General features: G+C 43.9%; 1 protein-coding gene across 2 annotated transcripts in view; it reads left to right on the top strand.

Annotated features, from left to right (window-relative positions):
• Positions 1 to 14,996, top strand: part of LOC135517132 (rho guanine nucleotide exchange factor 4-like) — a 122,571-nt gene that overhangs the window by 69,595 nt on the left and 37,980 nt on the right. The gene's annotated exons all lie outside the window — the stretch shown is intronic.

The following is a 14,996-nucleotide window of genomic DNA, read 5'->3' as shown; positions in this document are numbered from 1 at the left end:
CGTCGTGAGGGAGTTTGTTCCACCATTGGGGGGCCAGAGCAGCGAACAGTTTTGACTGGGCTGAGCGGGAACTGTACTTCCTCAGTGGTAGGGAGGCGTGCAGGCCAGAGGTGGATGAATGCAGTGCCTTTGTTTGGGTGTATCAGCCAACCTGGCAACATGTCATATCAGCCAACCTGGCAACATGTCTTATTAGCCAACCTGGCAACATGTCATATCAGCCAACCTGGCAACATGTCATATCAGCCAACCTGGCAACATGTCATATCAGGCAACCTGGCAACATGTCATATCAGCCAACATGTCATATCAGGCAATCTGGCAACATGGTATATTGGCCAACCTGACATGGAGTTATCGCCATCCGTACAGCCCCCTGTAACACCATGAAGCAGGATGTAGCCGGCTGTAAGATTGATAGCAACAACCGGGAAGGAGGTATGAATATGTGGTATGTGTGGTTTTGTGGCTATTGACATATGTGTGGCTATTGTCATATCAGCCTCTAGAGGATCACACCTCAGAGCTGATCACACCTCAGAGCTGGCCACTCCTGGAATAGGAGAAAGGTGGTGCAGGAAGACAAGAAAGAGAGGTGGTGCAGGAGGAATTGAAGGAGAGAGAGAGATGGGGATAGAGAGAGAGATGGGGATAGAGAGAGAGATGGGGATAGAGAGAGAGATGGGGATAGAGAGAGAGAGAGAGAGAGATGGGGATAGAGAGAGAGAGAGAGATGGGGATAGAGAGAGAGAGAGAGAGAGAGATGGGGATAGAGAGAGAGAGAGAGATGGGGATAGAGAGAGAGATGGGGATAGAGAGAGAGAGAGATGGGGATAGAGAGAGAGAGATGGGGATAGAGAGAGAGAGAGATGGGGATAGAGAGAGAGATGGGGATAGAGAGAGATGGGGATAGAGGGAGAGAGAGAGAGAGAGAGAGAGAGATGGGGATAGAGAGAGAGAGATGGGGATAGAGAGAGAGAGACAGAGAGAGAGAGAGAGATGGGGATAGAGAGAGTTGGGGATAGAGAGAGAGAGAGATGGGGATAGAGAGAGAGAGAGATGGGGATAGAGAGAGAGAGAGAGAGAGATGGGGATAGAGAGAGAGAGAGAGAGATGGGGATAGAGAGAGAGAGAGAGAGAGAGAGATGGAGATAGAGAGAGAGATGGGGATAAAGAGAGAGATGGGGATATATATATATATAAAGAGAGAGATGGGGATATATATAAAGAGAGAGAGAGATGGGGATAGATATATATAAAGAGAGAGATGGGGATATAAATATATATATAAAGAGAGAGATGGGGATAGATATACAGTGCCTAGATATCTATCCCCATCTCTCTCTCTCTCTCTCTCTCTCTCTCTCTCTCTTTATAGATATCTATCCCCATCTCTCTCTCTCTCTCTCTCTTTATAGATATCTATCCCCATCTCTCTCTCTCTTTATATATATCTATCCCCATCTCTCTCTATCCCATCTCTCTCTCTTTCTTTATATATATCTATCCCCATCTCTCTCTCTCTTTATATATACAGTGCCATGCGAAAGTATTCGGCCCCCTTGAACTTTGCGACCTTTTGCCACATTTCAGGCTTCAAACAGAAAGATATAAAACTGTATTTTTTTGTGAAGAATCAACAACAGGTGGGACACAATCATGAAGTGGAACGACATTTATTGGATATTTCAAACTTTTTTAACAAATCAAAAACTGATAAATTGGGCATGCAAAATTATTCAGCCCCTTTACTTTCAGTGCAGCAAACTCTCTCCAGAAGTTCAGTGAGGATCTCTGAATGATCCAATGTTGACCTAAATGACTAATGATGATAAATACAATCCACCTGTGTGTAATCAAGTCTCCGTATAAATGCACCTGCACTGTGATAGTCTCAGAGGTCCGTTAAAAGCGCAGAGAGCATCATGAAGAACAAGGAACACACCAGGCAGGTCCGAGATACTGTTGTGAAGAAGTTTAAAGCCGGATTTGGATACAAAAAGATTTCCCAAGCTTTAAACATCCCAAGGAGCACTGTGCAAGAGATAATATTGAAATGGAAGAAGCTTCAGACCACTGCAAATCTACCAAGACCTGGCCGTCCATCTAAACTTTCAGCTCATACAAGGAGAAGACTGATCAGAGATGCAGCCAAGAGGCCCATGATCACTCTGGATGAACTGCAGAGATCTACAGCTGAGGTGGGAGATTCTGTCCATAGGACAACAATCAGTCGTATATTGCACAAATCTGGCCTTTATGGAAGAGTGGCAAGAAGAAAGCGATTTCTTAAAGATATCCATAAAAAGTGTTGTTTAAAGTTTGCCACAAGCCACCTGGGAGACACACCAAACATGTGGAAGAAGGTGCTCTGGTCAGATGAAACCAAAATGGAACTTTTTGGCAACAATGCAAAACGTTATGTTTGGCGTAAAAGCAACACAGCTCATCACCATGACCACACCATCCCCACTGTCAAACATGGTGGTGGCAGCATCATGGTTTGGGCCTGCTTTTCTTCAGCAGGGACAGGGAAGATGGTTAAAATTGATGGGAAGATGGATGGAGCCAAATACAGGACCATTCTGGAAGAAAACCTGATGGAGTCTGCAAAAGACCTGAGACTGGGACGGAGATTTGTCTTCCAACAAGACAATGACCCAAAACATAAAGCAAAATCTACAATGGAATGGTTCAAAAATAAACATATCCAGGTGTTAGAATGGCCAAGTCAACGTCCAGACCTGAATCCAATCGAGAATCTGTGGAAAGAACTGAAAACTGCTGTTCACAAATGCTCTCCATCCAACCTCACTGAGCTCGAGCTGTTTTGCAAGGAGGAATGGGAAAAAATGTCAGTCTCTCGATGTGCAAAACTGATAGAGACATACCCCAAGCGACTTACAGCTGTAATCGCAGCAAAAGGTGGCGCTACAAAGTATTAACTTAAGGGGGCTGAATAATTTTGCACGCCCAATTTTTCAGTTTTTGATTTGTTAAAAATGTCGTTCCACTTCATGATTGTGTCCCACTTGTTGTTGATTCTTCACAAAAAATACAGTTTTATATCTTTATGTTTGAAGCCTGAAATGTGGCAAAAGGTCGTGAAGTTCAAGGGGGCCGAATACTTTCGCATGGCACTGTATATATAAAGAGAGAGATGGGATAGAGAGAGAGATGGGGATAGATATCTATAAAGAGAGAGAGAGAGAGATGGGAATAGATATATATAAAGAGAGAGAGAGAGATGGGGATAGATATATATAAAGAGAGAGAGAGAGAGATGGGGATAGAGAGAGAGATGGGGATAGATATATATATATAAAGAGAGAGAGATGGGGATAGATATATATAAAGAGAGAGAGAGAGAGATGGGAAAAGATATATATATATATAAAGAGAGAGAGAGAGAGATGGGGCTGGAATCCTTTCTACTGTGATAACCACTAATCCGTCCATCAGACAAAATAATAATAACAACCGCACAACCTAATCCTGCATTAGATCAAAATGCTGTATGAAGGACGGAGGCCTGTGTTAGCCCACGCCTGGTTGGTTGGTAATGATCATCATGTTTGTTTACAACACTAGAAAGAATTGACCTCAACGTTCCATAGCCATTCACTCTGGGTAATTCTCTGTCTCCAGAGGTTCTGTGGTTGTCAACATTCCCTCTGAAAGTTTGAGCGATGGAGCAATGGACAGACCCATGGAAAGGGAACAGATGAGGGTCACACCAGGGCCCCCCTCCCAGCCCCTCTCCCCCTCCAGTAGGATACCTAGGGGGTGGTAGTGTCCTGGAGGATGGGGGGGACAACATGTCCTCTAATTATAAACCCTAATATAAACTGGGTGGTTCGAGCCCTGAATGCTGATTGGCTAACAGCCTTGGTTACGTTGGTAACCAATTTCTAATAGCATTAAGGCACCTTGGGGGTTTGTGATATATGACCAATATACCATGGCTAAGGGCTGTGTCCAGGTCGTGGTATATTGGCCATATACCACACCCCCTCTGGCCTTATTGCTTCAATATAAAACACTGACTGTAGACACTCTGATTCTCACTGACTACCAGTCAGCTGTGGAAAAGGAAGGACACATCTGGGTTTCTTTCAGCCTGACAGCGTGTGGTGTGTGGGCGGAGGCTGGACAATGTCAGTTGTCAGGCTTCTAATTAATGTCAGTAGGCATTGGACTGGGTGGTCATTGCCTCATAGTGTCTCTTATCTCATACCGCTGCAGCATTACCAGTGTCTGTGTGTGTCTGTGTGTGTTCCTCTCTCTCTGTCTGTGTCTGTGTGTGTTCCTCTCTCTCTGTCTGTGTGTGTGTGTGTGTGTGTGTGTGTGTGTGTGTGTGTGTGTGTGTGTGTGTGTGTGTGTGTGTGTGGTGGTCCTTGAGTGAGTGTCTATGCCTCGCGCTTCCATCCCTCTGCTTGTCTGTGCCCTGCCTGGCACTGCAGAGTGGGTCGAAAATAGCTTAGTAAACAAGTTGTCAGCCAGAGGTTGCCTTAAAGAGATCCCTGCCTCCCTGTTTCCTTCTTAATTAGGATTCCTCAGGAGGGGGTGGCACTGCCACTGGCATGCTGAGATGATGGAGAGGGGGGGGGGGGGGGGGGTGGCAAAAGCTTGCACAGTCAGACCAAGAGTATTTCCTGCCAGAGGGGGAGGGTGGCACAGACTGGCACAGACTGGCACAGACTGGCACAGGCAAACCAGGAGGATGTCTGGACGAAACAGTGTTTCCATCCCTCTATGAAAGAAAGCAGATAGGGTACAGTCTGTATAAACCACTGGGTAGTTAAAATAAATTCTAATTTTATTGGTCACATACACATGGTTAGCCGTTATTAATGCGAGTGTAGAGAAATGCTTGTGCGTCTAGTTCCGACAGTGTAGTAATAGCTAACAAGTAATCTAACAATTCCCCAACAACTACATTTTACTCACAAATCTAAAGGGATGAGATAAGAATATGTACATATAAATATATGGATGAGCGATGAACGAGTGGTATAGGCAAGATGCAGTAGATGGTATAGAGTACAGTATATACATATGAAATGAGTAATGTAAGATATGAACACATTATTAAAGTGCCATTATTTAAAGTGACTAGTGATCCATTTATTAAAGTGGCCAATGATTCGAGTCTGTATGTTGGCAGCAGCCTCTCTGTGTTAGTGACGGCTGTTTAACAGTCTGATGGCCTTGAGATAGAAGCGGTTTTTCAGTCTCTTGGTCCCAGGTATGATGCACCTATACTTACCTCGCCTTCTAGATGATAGCGTTGTTGTCCTTGAAGATATTTTTGGCCTTCCTGTGACATCGGGTGCTGTAGGTGTCCTGGTGGGCAGGTAGTTTTCCCCCGGTGATGCGTTGTGCAGACCGCACCACCCTCTGGAGAACCTTGCGGGTGAGGGCGGTGCAGTTGCTGTACCAGGCGGTCATACAGTCCGACAGGATGCTCTCAATTGCGCATCTGTAAAATTTTGTGAGGGTTTTAGGTGACAAGCTAAAATGCTTCAGCATCCTGAGGTTGAACAGGCGCTATTGTGTTTGTAGACCATTTCATGTTATCCGTGATGTGTACGCAGAGGAAATTAAAATTAAGTATATTCATGTATGACTACGCTTGTTGCATTTGTGCTTCATTATTGCTCAAGAATGACAGTGGATAGGGGGAGGAAGAGAGGTAGAAGACTGAAGACAGACAAACAGACAGACACGCTCTCCTCGTCTACTCTTTTTCTCTGACCCCGAGAATACAAGAAAAGGACAGAAGAACACAAACACAATTTGTTTATCAGTCAGAGGTATAAATCTCAGATAGAGAGAAGAACAAAGCCAAATTGAACTGTAAGTCATTCTAAACTACACTGAACAAAAATATAAACGCAACATGTTTGTTTATATCCCTGCTAGTAAGCATTTGTCCTTTGCCAAGATAATCCATCCACCTGACAGGTGCTGAGTAATATTTATGTCTGTAATAAAGCCCTTTTGCATTAGGAAAGTATTCAGACCCTTTGAACTTTTCCACATTTTGTTACGTTACAGCCATATTCTTAAACTTATTAAATTATTTGTTTTTCCCCTCATCAATCTACACACAATACCCCATAATGACAAAGGAAAAGCAGGTTTTCCGAAATGTTCGTGTAAAGTTATATATATTTTTTTATTATATCAAATTTACATAAGTATTCAGACCCTTTACTCAGTACTTTGTTGAAGCACCTTTGGAAGCGATTACAGCCTTTGAGCCTTCTTGGGTATGACGCTACAAGCTTGGCACACCTGTATTTGGGGAGTTTCTCCCATTCTCCTCTGATCCTATCAAGCTCTGTCAGGTTGGATGGGGAGCGTTGCTGCACAGCTATTTTCAGGTCTGTCCAGAGATGTTTCGATTTGATTCAAGTCCGGACTCTGGCTGGGCCACTCAGTGACGTTCAGAGACTTGTCCCGAAGCCACTCCTGCGTTGTCTTCACTGTGTGCTTAGGGTCATTGCCCTAAACCTTCACCCCAGTCTAAAGTCCTGAAGCAGGTTTTCATCAAGGATCTTTTTGTACTTTGCTACGTTCGTCTTTGCCTCGATCCTGAGTACTCTCCCTGTCCCTTCCGCTGAAAAACAGCACCATACCATGATGCCTGCACCACCGTAGGGATGGTGCCAGGTTTCCTCAAAACATGACGCTTGGCATTCAGGTCTGAGAATCTTCAGATGCCTTTTGGCAAAGTCCAAGTGGGCTGTCATGTTCCTTTTACTGAGGAGTGGCTTCCAACTGGCCATTCTACCACAAAGGCCTGATTGGTGGAGTGCCTCAGAGATGGTTGTCCTTTTGGGAGTTTTTCCCATCTCCACAGAGGAACACTAGAGCTCTGTTAGAGTGACCATCGGGTTCTTGGTCACCTCCCTGACCAAGGCCCTTCTCCCCAATTGCTCAGTTTGGCTGGGTGGCCAGCTCTAGGAAGAGTCTTTGTGGTTCCAAACTTCTTCCATTTAAGAATGATGGAGGCCACTGTGTTCTTGGGGACCTTCAATGCTGCTGAAATGTTTTGGTACCCTTCCCCAGATCTGTGCCTCGACACAATCATGTCTCAGAGCTCTACGGACAATTCCTTCAACCTCATGGCTAGGTTTTTGCTCTGATATGCACTGTCAACTGTGACCTTATATAGACAGGTGTGTGCCAAACATGTCCAATCAATTGAATTTACCACAAGTGGACTCCAATCAAGTTGTAGAAACATCTCAAGGATGATCAATGGAAACAGGATGCACCTGAGTTTAATTTTGAGTCACATAGCAAAGGGTCTGAATACTTATGGAAATACGGTGTTTCTGTTGTTTTTTTGATTTTTTTTACAATTTACAAACATTTCTAAAAACCTGTTTTCGCTTTGTGATTATGGGGTATTCTGTGTAGATTACTGAGGATTTTATTTATTTTATACATTTTTTTTAGAATAAGGCTGTAACTTAACAAAATGTGGAAAAAGTAAAGGGGTCTGAATACTTTCCGAAGGCCCTGTGTATATATACAGTACTTGTCAAAAGTTTGGACTCACCTACTCATTCAAGGGTTTCTCATTATTTATTTATATTTTTTATTATTTTCTAAATGAAAATGATACGAACCTAAAAAGTCACTTCTATGGCCATTGCCAACTATGTTAAAATAGTTGACATAAAGCCAACGAATCAAAACATTGCAGTCTGCAGGTTGGAAATATCCTGATAAAAATAAATATCCTATAATAAATCACATTGGCGACACACATGATTAGCTACACATGTCTGCAACAAACAAACTTGAAACACTGTACCGACTATTTCAGTCAGGCCTGACCAGCTAACAGCCCAGTTAATAGTCAAGCTAACTTCCCAGCCAACAGCCCAGCTAACAGCCCAGCTAACAGCCCAGTTAATTGTCAAGCTAACAGCCCAGCTAACAGCCCAGTTAATAGTCAAGCTAACAGCCCAGTTAATTGTCAAGCTAACAGCCCAAATAACAGCCCAGCTAACAGCCCAGCTAACAGCCCAGTTAATAGTCAAGCTAACTTCCCAGCCAACAGCCCAGCTAACAGCCCAGCTAACAGCCCAGTTAATTGTCAAGCTAACAACCCAGCTAACAGCCCAGTTAATTGTCAAGCTAACAGCCCAGCTAACAGCCCAGTTAATAGTCAAGCTAACAGCCCAGCTAACAGCCTAGTGAATTGTCAAGCTAACAGCCCAAATAACAGCCCAGCTAACAGCCCAGTTAATAGTCAAGCTAACAGCCCAGCTAACAGCCCAGTTAATAGTCAAGCTAACAGCCCAGCTAACAGCCCAGCTAACAGCCCAGTTAATAGTCAAGCTAACAGCCCAGCTAACAGCCCAGTTAACAGCCCAGCTAACAGCCCAGTTAATAGTCAAGCTAACAGCCCAGCTAACAGCCCAGTTAACAGCCCAGATAACAGCCCAGTTAATTGTCAAGCTAACAGCCCAGCTAACAGCCCTGCTAACAGCCCTTCTAACAGCCCTGCCAACTTAGATATGATGGCCCTACTCCAGTTTAGCAAGCATCTCATTTTCATGAACCCAAACAAACTGCTGAAATCAGTCTGGCCTTTAACTTACTGCCAGAGAACACATTGTACAATAGGGAGGATTTCAAAACAACACAGGAATGTGGACAGATATACTGCAACTCCACTAATACATATGATGCCTTGACCTTCAAACAGAAACATGCTGTTGGACAGTGGGGCAGATACAGTATAAAAGGTTTTCCTAATTATCTAATGACAGAAATCTAAACAGGATTTGGTGTCAGAATTCTGTCAATTGATAATAATTGATGATTTTTCAACCTCTTCTTTCATTTTATTTGTTGAATTGGCTAAATTTGAACAATATTGACACAGAAACTGCACAATAACAAGTCATATGTCCTCTCTTCAGCCAGATAAGCTTTTAACACCCACGGTCAGGGAGGCTGCTGTTACCACTCCCGGTGAGGCTAGTCATTTTACAGCTGCTACAGGGTGTGTGTGTGTGCGTGCGTGACTTTAACTCAAGTAGTATTTTACTGGGTGACTTTCACTTTTACTTGAGTCATTTTCTATTAAGGTATCTTTACTTTTACTAAAGTATGACGATTGGGTACTTTTTCCACCACTGGAAATAGGTTCCGGTACTCTTTTGGGTGCAGGTATTGTTTATATTTAGGTGCAGGAGTTCCACACTACTTTTGAGATAATATTCTATAAGAGGAACAGGAGCTGAAGCTGTAGAATGTTTGAGGTGCCGGTTCCCAGCTCCGGTGAGCTCCTGCCCAAGTCAAACACTGCTTCTTATCCCTTATGCAAATAGCCTACAACTGTGTGTCTGTCCCGAGATCACTGGCACAGGAAACTCTGAGGGCCCAGAATATTTTATACAATGTTGCAAGTTCACTAGAGCAAGCTTTAGCTGGACTGTTAGCTGGGCTGTTAGCTATGATGTAGGGTTAGATTGTTAGCGTTAGCTGTTAGCTGGGCTGTTAGCTGGACCGTTAGCGGGGCTGTTATGGTCCATGAAAAATGAGATGCTTGCTAAACTGGAGTAGGGCTGGTTGGGCTGTTAGCTGTGCTGTTGGCATACATACACAAACACATGCACACACAAATGCACACACACACATACACACCTCCCCAACAAACATGCATTGAATTAACTAGGTTCCACCTCCAGTTCTGTCACCATGGACCAGCTCTGTCACCATGGACCAGCTCTGTCACCTCGCACTAGCTCTGTCACCTTGGACCAGCTCTGTCACCATGGACCAGCTCTGTCACCATGGACCAGCTCTGTCACCTTGCACTAACTCTGTCACCTTCGACCAGCTCTGTCACCTCGCACTAGCTCTGTCACCTCGCACTAGCTCTGTCACCTCGCACTAGCTCTGTCACCTTGGACCAGCTCTGTCACCTCGCACTAGCTCTGTCACCTTGGACCAGTTCTGTCACCTTGCACTAACTCTGTCACCTTGCACTAGCTCTGTCACCTCGCACTAGCTCTGTCACCTTGGACCAGTTCTGTCACCTTGCACTAACTCTGTCACCTTGCACTAGCTCTGTCACCTCGCACTAGCTCTGTCACCTTGGACCAGTTCTGTCACCTTGGACCAGTTCTGTCACCTTGGACTAGTTCTGTCACCTTGCACTAACTCTGTCACCTTGGACTAGTTCTGTCACCTTGCACTAACTCTGTCACCTTGCACTAACTCTGTCACCTTGGACCAGCTCTGTCACCTTGGACCAGTTCTGTCACCTTGCACTAACTCTGTCACCTTGCACTAACTCTGTCACCTTGGACCAGCTCTGTCACCTTGGACCAGCTCTGTCACCTTGGACCAGCTCTGTCACCTTGGACCAGCTCTGTCACCTTGGACTAGTTCTGTCACCTTGGACCAGCTCTGTCACCTTGGACTAGTTCTGTCACCTTGGACCAGCTCTGTCACCTTGGACTAGTTCTGTCACCTTGGACCAGCTCTGTCACCTTGGACTAGTTCTGTCACCTTGGACCAGCTCTGTCACCTTGCACTAACTCTGTCACCTTCGACCAGCTCTGTCACCTCGCACTAGCTCTGTCACCTTCGACCAGCTCTGTCACCTCGCACTAGCTCTGTCACCTTGGACCAGTTCTGTCATCTTGCACTAACTCTGTCACCTTGGACCTGTTCTGTCACCTTGGACCAGTTCTGTCACCTTGGACTAGTTCTGTCACCTTGGACTAGTTCTGTCACCTTGCACTAGCTCTGTCACCTTGGACCAGCTCTGTCACCTTGGACCAGTTCTGTCACCTTGGACCAGTTCTGTCACCTTGGACCAGTTCTGTCACCTTGGACTAGTTCTGTCACCTTGGACTAGTTCTGTCACCTTGCACTAGCTCTGTCACCTTGGACCAGCTCTGTCACCTTGGACCAGTTCTGTCACCTTGGACCAGTTCTGTCACCTTGGACCTGTTCTGTCACCTTGGACCAGTTCTGTCACCTTGGACCTGTTCTGTCACCTTGGACTAGTTCTGTCACCTTGGACTAGTTCTGTCACCTTGGACTAGTTCTGTCACCTTGGATTAGTTCTGTCACCTTGGACTAGTTCTGTCACCTTCGACCTGCTCAGGAACCAGCTTCACACAGACACATCCCATGTGCTGTAAAGTTGACTCTCCGTCTGTGGTGTTTATTAATAGGCAGTATGGATTGCAGGGTAATCAATGCTCTACAGTAGCTGCAGGCTGCACATGTGTCACATCCATTGACTCATGGATGAATATTCATGTCATGCAGTCTGGTTGAAACAGACAGCAGGGATGGGACATCATTTAGGGCTGAGAGGGATGACGCTTCTCATGGCAACCAACCAACCAGTCGTGCACCTCTCTGGGGGGTGACAGAGAGCGAGAGGTGAGAGTGAAAGTGACTGAGGAAATGCAGTGTTAGGAAGAGAGAGAAGATGAGACAGTGATATGGACAGTAGAGATAGCAAGAAATAATGAAATAGAGGGAGTGATGGAAAGAGAGAGGGAGGTAGAGCAGAACGAGAGGAGTGAACTCAGGGTAGTCAGGTACCTCTGCTCTGTTTGTCCCAGTGTTCATCTGCAGCCGAGGCTCATGGGAGAGGGAGTTGGTGTGGGACTGCCTCAAGGGCCAAACACACAGGGGCCCGATCTGACATTGTCGGTCTGTATCACTCACACACGACTACACACACACTCTCTCACTCTCTCTCTCACACACATACAACACACACACACACATATAAACACACACACACACACACGCGCGTACGTACATGCATACATACAGTGCATACAGTACATACACGCACACTGACCTGCTCGGTCGAGTAAACATAAACTGGGATAATCTCTTCTGAATATTTGCACTGCTCAATCCCTCTCTCCATTTATCTCCCTCTCTCTCGCTCTCTTTCCCTCACTAGCTCTCTCCCTCAATGTATCTCTCCATGTGCCACCGACTGACTGTCTGTCTGCAGCAGGCAGGCAGATAGTACTAAAGCAATTTACTGTGGGTTACACTGCCCCTAAGAGGACAAGACTGGTACTTCATTATCATAAGGGATTGGTTCTATATATATCTTTTACATTTTTTGTTTATTTCACCTTGATTTAACTTAACCAGGTCGGCCAGTTGAGAACAAGTTCTCATTTACAACTGAGACCTGGCCAAGATAAAGCAAAGCAGTACGACACAAACAACAACACAGAGTTACACATGGAATAAACAAACGTACAGTCAATAACACAATAGAAATGTCTATGTACAGTGTGTGCAAATGAAGTAAGATTAGGGAGGTAAGGCAATGAATAGGCCATAATGGTGAAATAATTACAATTTAGCAAATGAACACTGGAGTGATAGATGTGCAGAAGATGAATGTGCAAGTAGACATACTGGGGTGCAAAGGAGCAAAAAAATAAATATAAATAATAATATGGGGATGAGGTATTTGGATGGGCTATTTACAGATGGGCTATGTACAGGTGCGGTGATCTGTAAGCTGCTCTGACAGCTGGTGCTTAAAGTTATTGAGGGAGATATGAGTCTCCAGCGTCAGTGAGTTTTGCAATTCGTTCCAGTCATTGGCTGCAGGGAACTGGAAGGAAAGGCGGCCAAAAGAGGAATTGGCTTTGGGGATGACGAGTGAAATATACCTGCTGGAGCGCGTGCTGCGGGTGGGTGCTGCTATGGTGACCAGTGAGCTGAGATAAGGCGGGGTTCTACCTAGCTATAGATGACCTGGTGCCAATGGGTTTGGCGACGAGTAATGAAGCGAGGGCCAGCCAATGAGATCATACAGGTTGCAGTAGTGGGTAGTATATATGGGGTTAGAAAGGCCTGCTCGCTGAAGTGTTTTAGGGAGCATTTGACTGAAATATATAATATATGTAATATTCTTGAAATGTAATGTCATTAATTTGTAGTGAAAACACATATCACAGCATCTGGATGTAAATTACGATCATAAAAAGGTAGTCTACTGTTTCATCAGTAGTGTTTTAATATGTAATATGTAATTGTTCTGCCACAGTGTATGTGTGGCACTGTGTGAGGTCCAGTGGTTGCCATTTGGGCTAAGAAAATAAAGGAAGATTAATTTGACACATGATTAAACACATCCTCTATACCCCGTCCAGCCTCTAGAGGCTTTTAGATGATTCTTCATTCCTAAAGACTGCTGAAATGGAAAAGGATAATAGAATGTGGTCCTAAAATACTGCACAGCTCTGGGGGTTGAATATGTGCATTTTTAATGGCAGAGTGATGCGCCAAATCCCTTTCTCCTGATCGCCTGAGGGGGTCTGAACGCTCTGTGTTCTCTCATTAAGCTTGACTCCCTGTCTCCACGGTGATTTGTCACCATGGAGATTCGCCGTGGCAACAGCTGTTTGAAGAGCAGGGATGTATTGATGAGATTGGACAGATAGACAGGAGAATATTTATAGCTGCAGGGCAGGTACGTACAGTCAGGGAGAGAACTGTGATGATGCTACTCGGAGGGCAAAGAGTGTGTTTACATGCACACCAATATATTCAGGATACTCAGTTATTCAGTTTTGCATATCATGGGTGCTGTGTAATGATGTAAAAACAAGTGACTTCAAAAAAGTAGGCTACCTGAGCAATTCAATCCACCATAATAATTCCATAATCATTTAGACTACTATAATACATGTACTATAATTTATTACTAGTTACTTGCCCCTAATCTAGACAAGATTCTGCTTATAATGTCCTACATTAGTTAGGCCCTATTATAATGTCCTACATTTGTTAGGCCCTATTATAATTTACTACATTAGTTAGGCCCTATTATAATGTCCTACATTTGTTAGGCCCTATTATAATTTACTACATTAGTTAGGCCCTATTATAATGTCCTACATCTGTTAGGCCCTATTATAATTTCCTACATTAGTTAGGCCCTATTATAATGTCCTACATTTGTTAGGCCCTATTATAATTTACTACATTTGTTAGGCCCTATTATAATGTCCTACATTTGTTAGGCCCTATTATAATTTACTACATTAGTTAGGCCCTATTATAATTTACTACATTAGTTAGGCCCTATTATAATGTCCGACATTTGTTAGGCCACTGTGTGTCAACTATAGTTTGATACATGCAGCTTCTCTTCTGTCGTAACTTGTTGCCCCAGAAGACTAAATAAGGTAGTTCTCACCAGAATAACGTCTTACATTGATAGAATGAATGCATTAGTAATCTATTTAACACTGCTACAGTTGTCTGTTTCATTTAGGGACCGGGGAGAAAAACGCAAGAACTCCAAAACAGTGGAAAAATTGGTCCTGTGCAAAATGTCCAAATGTCATCAGTTTGACTGGTTTTATGGAAATTAAAGCTGAGAAAAACGGTGACACACGTTTCTGATTAGACTTCAGTTCATCTTGAGGTGCATATTTGATGTGGTTTAAATACTGTCTGCTTGCATGCCAGTGTTAAATATAACACATTACACTCACATTCACATTTTCTCAAGAGATGCTGAAATCATATTTCTCCACTCCTGTTCCCGAGACAAAATAAAACATTTGTTGTACCATTTTACTGCAAAAAATCTATAAATGGGCAGGAGTTAGTATTATATTATACATTATATTATTATATATATTATATTATTATTATCAACATTTCTATGTAAACAGCTTATCCAGAATGAGATCTTAAGCGGGATATGAGCTACTATCTGGAATACTGTCAGGATATTAAAGTGGTCACTAACATGCTGCCACGGGTTTTCTTCCCTCTCTCTTTTAATGTCACCGTGTCTCAGTGAGAGGTCTTCGGGTCCCAACTAGGCCGTGAGTTATGAGTAATGATGATTCAGATCACCACAACTGGGTTGTAACTCAGCTGCAGCTCAGACCTGTTCTTTGTTTGATAACCATTTTTTTTTAGTTTTGTGTACTGTTCTGTTGTAT

The sequence above is a fragment of the Oncorhynchus masou genome, chromosome 28 (genome assembly GCF_036934945.1).
Source record: "Oncorhynchus masou masou isolate Uvic2021 chromosome 28, UVic_Omas_1.1, whole genome shotgun sequence".
Taxonomy (NCBI): domain Eukaryota; kingdom Metazoa; phylum Chordata; class Actinopteri; order Salmoniformes; family Salmonidae; genus Oncorhynchus; species Oncorhynchus masou.
Note: the sequence above shows the minus strand (reverse complement) of the source record. Positions and strands in the feature narration are given on the sequence as shown.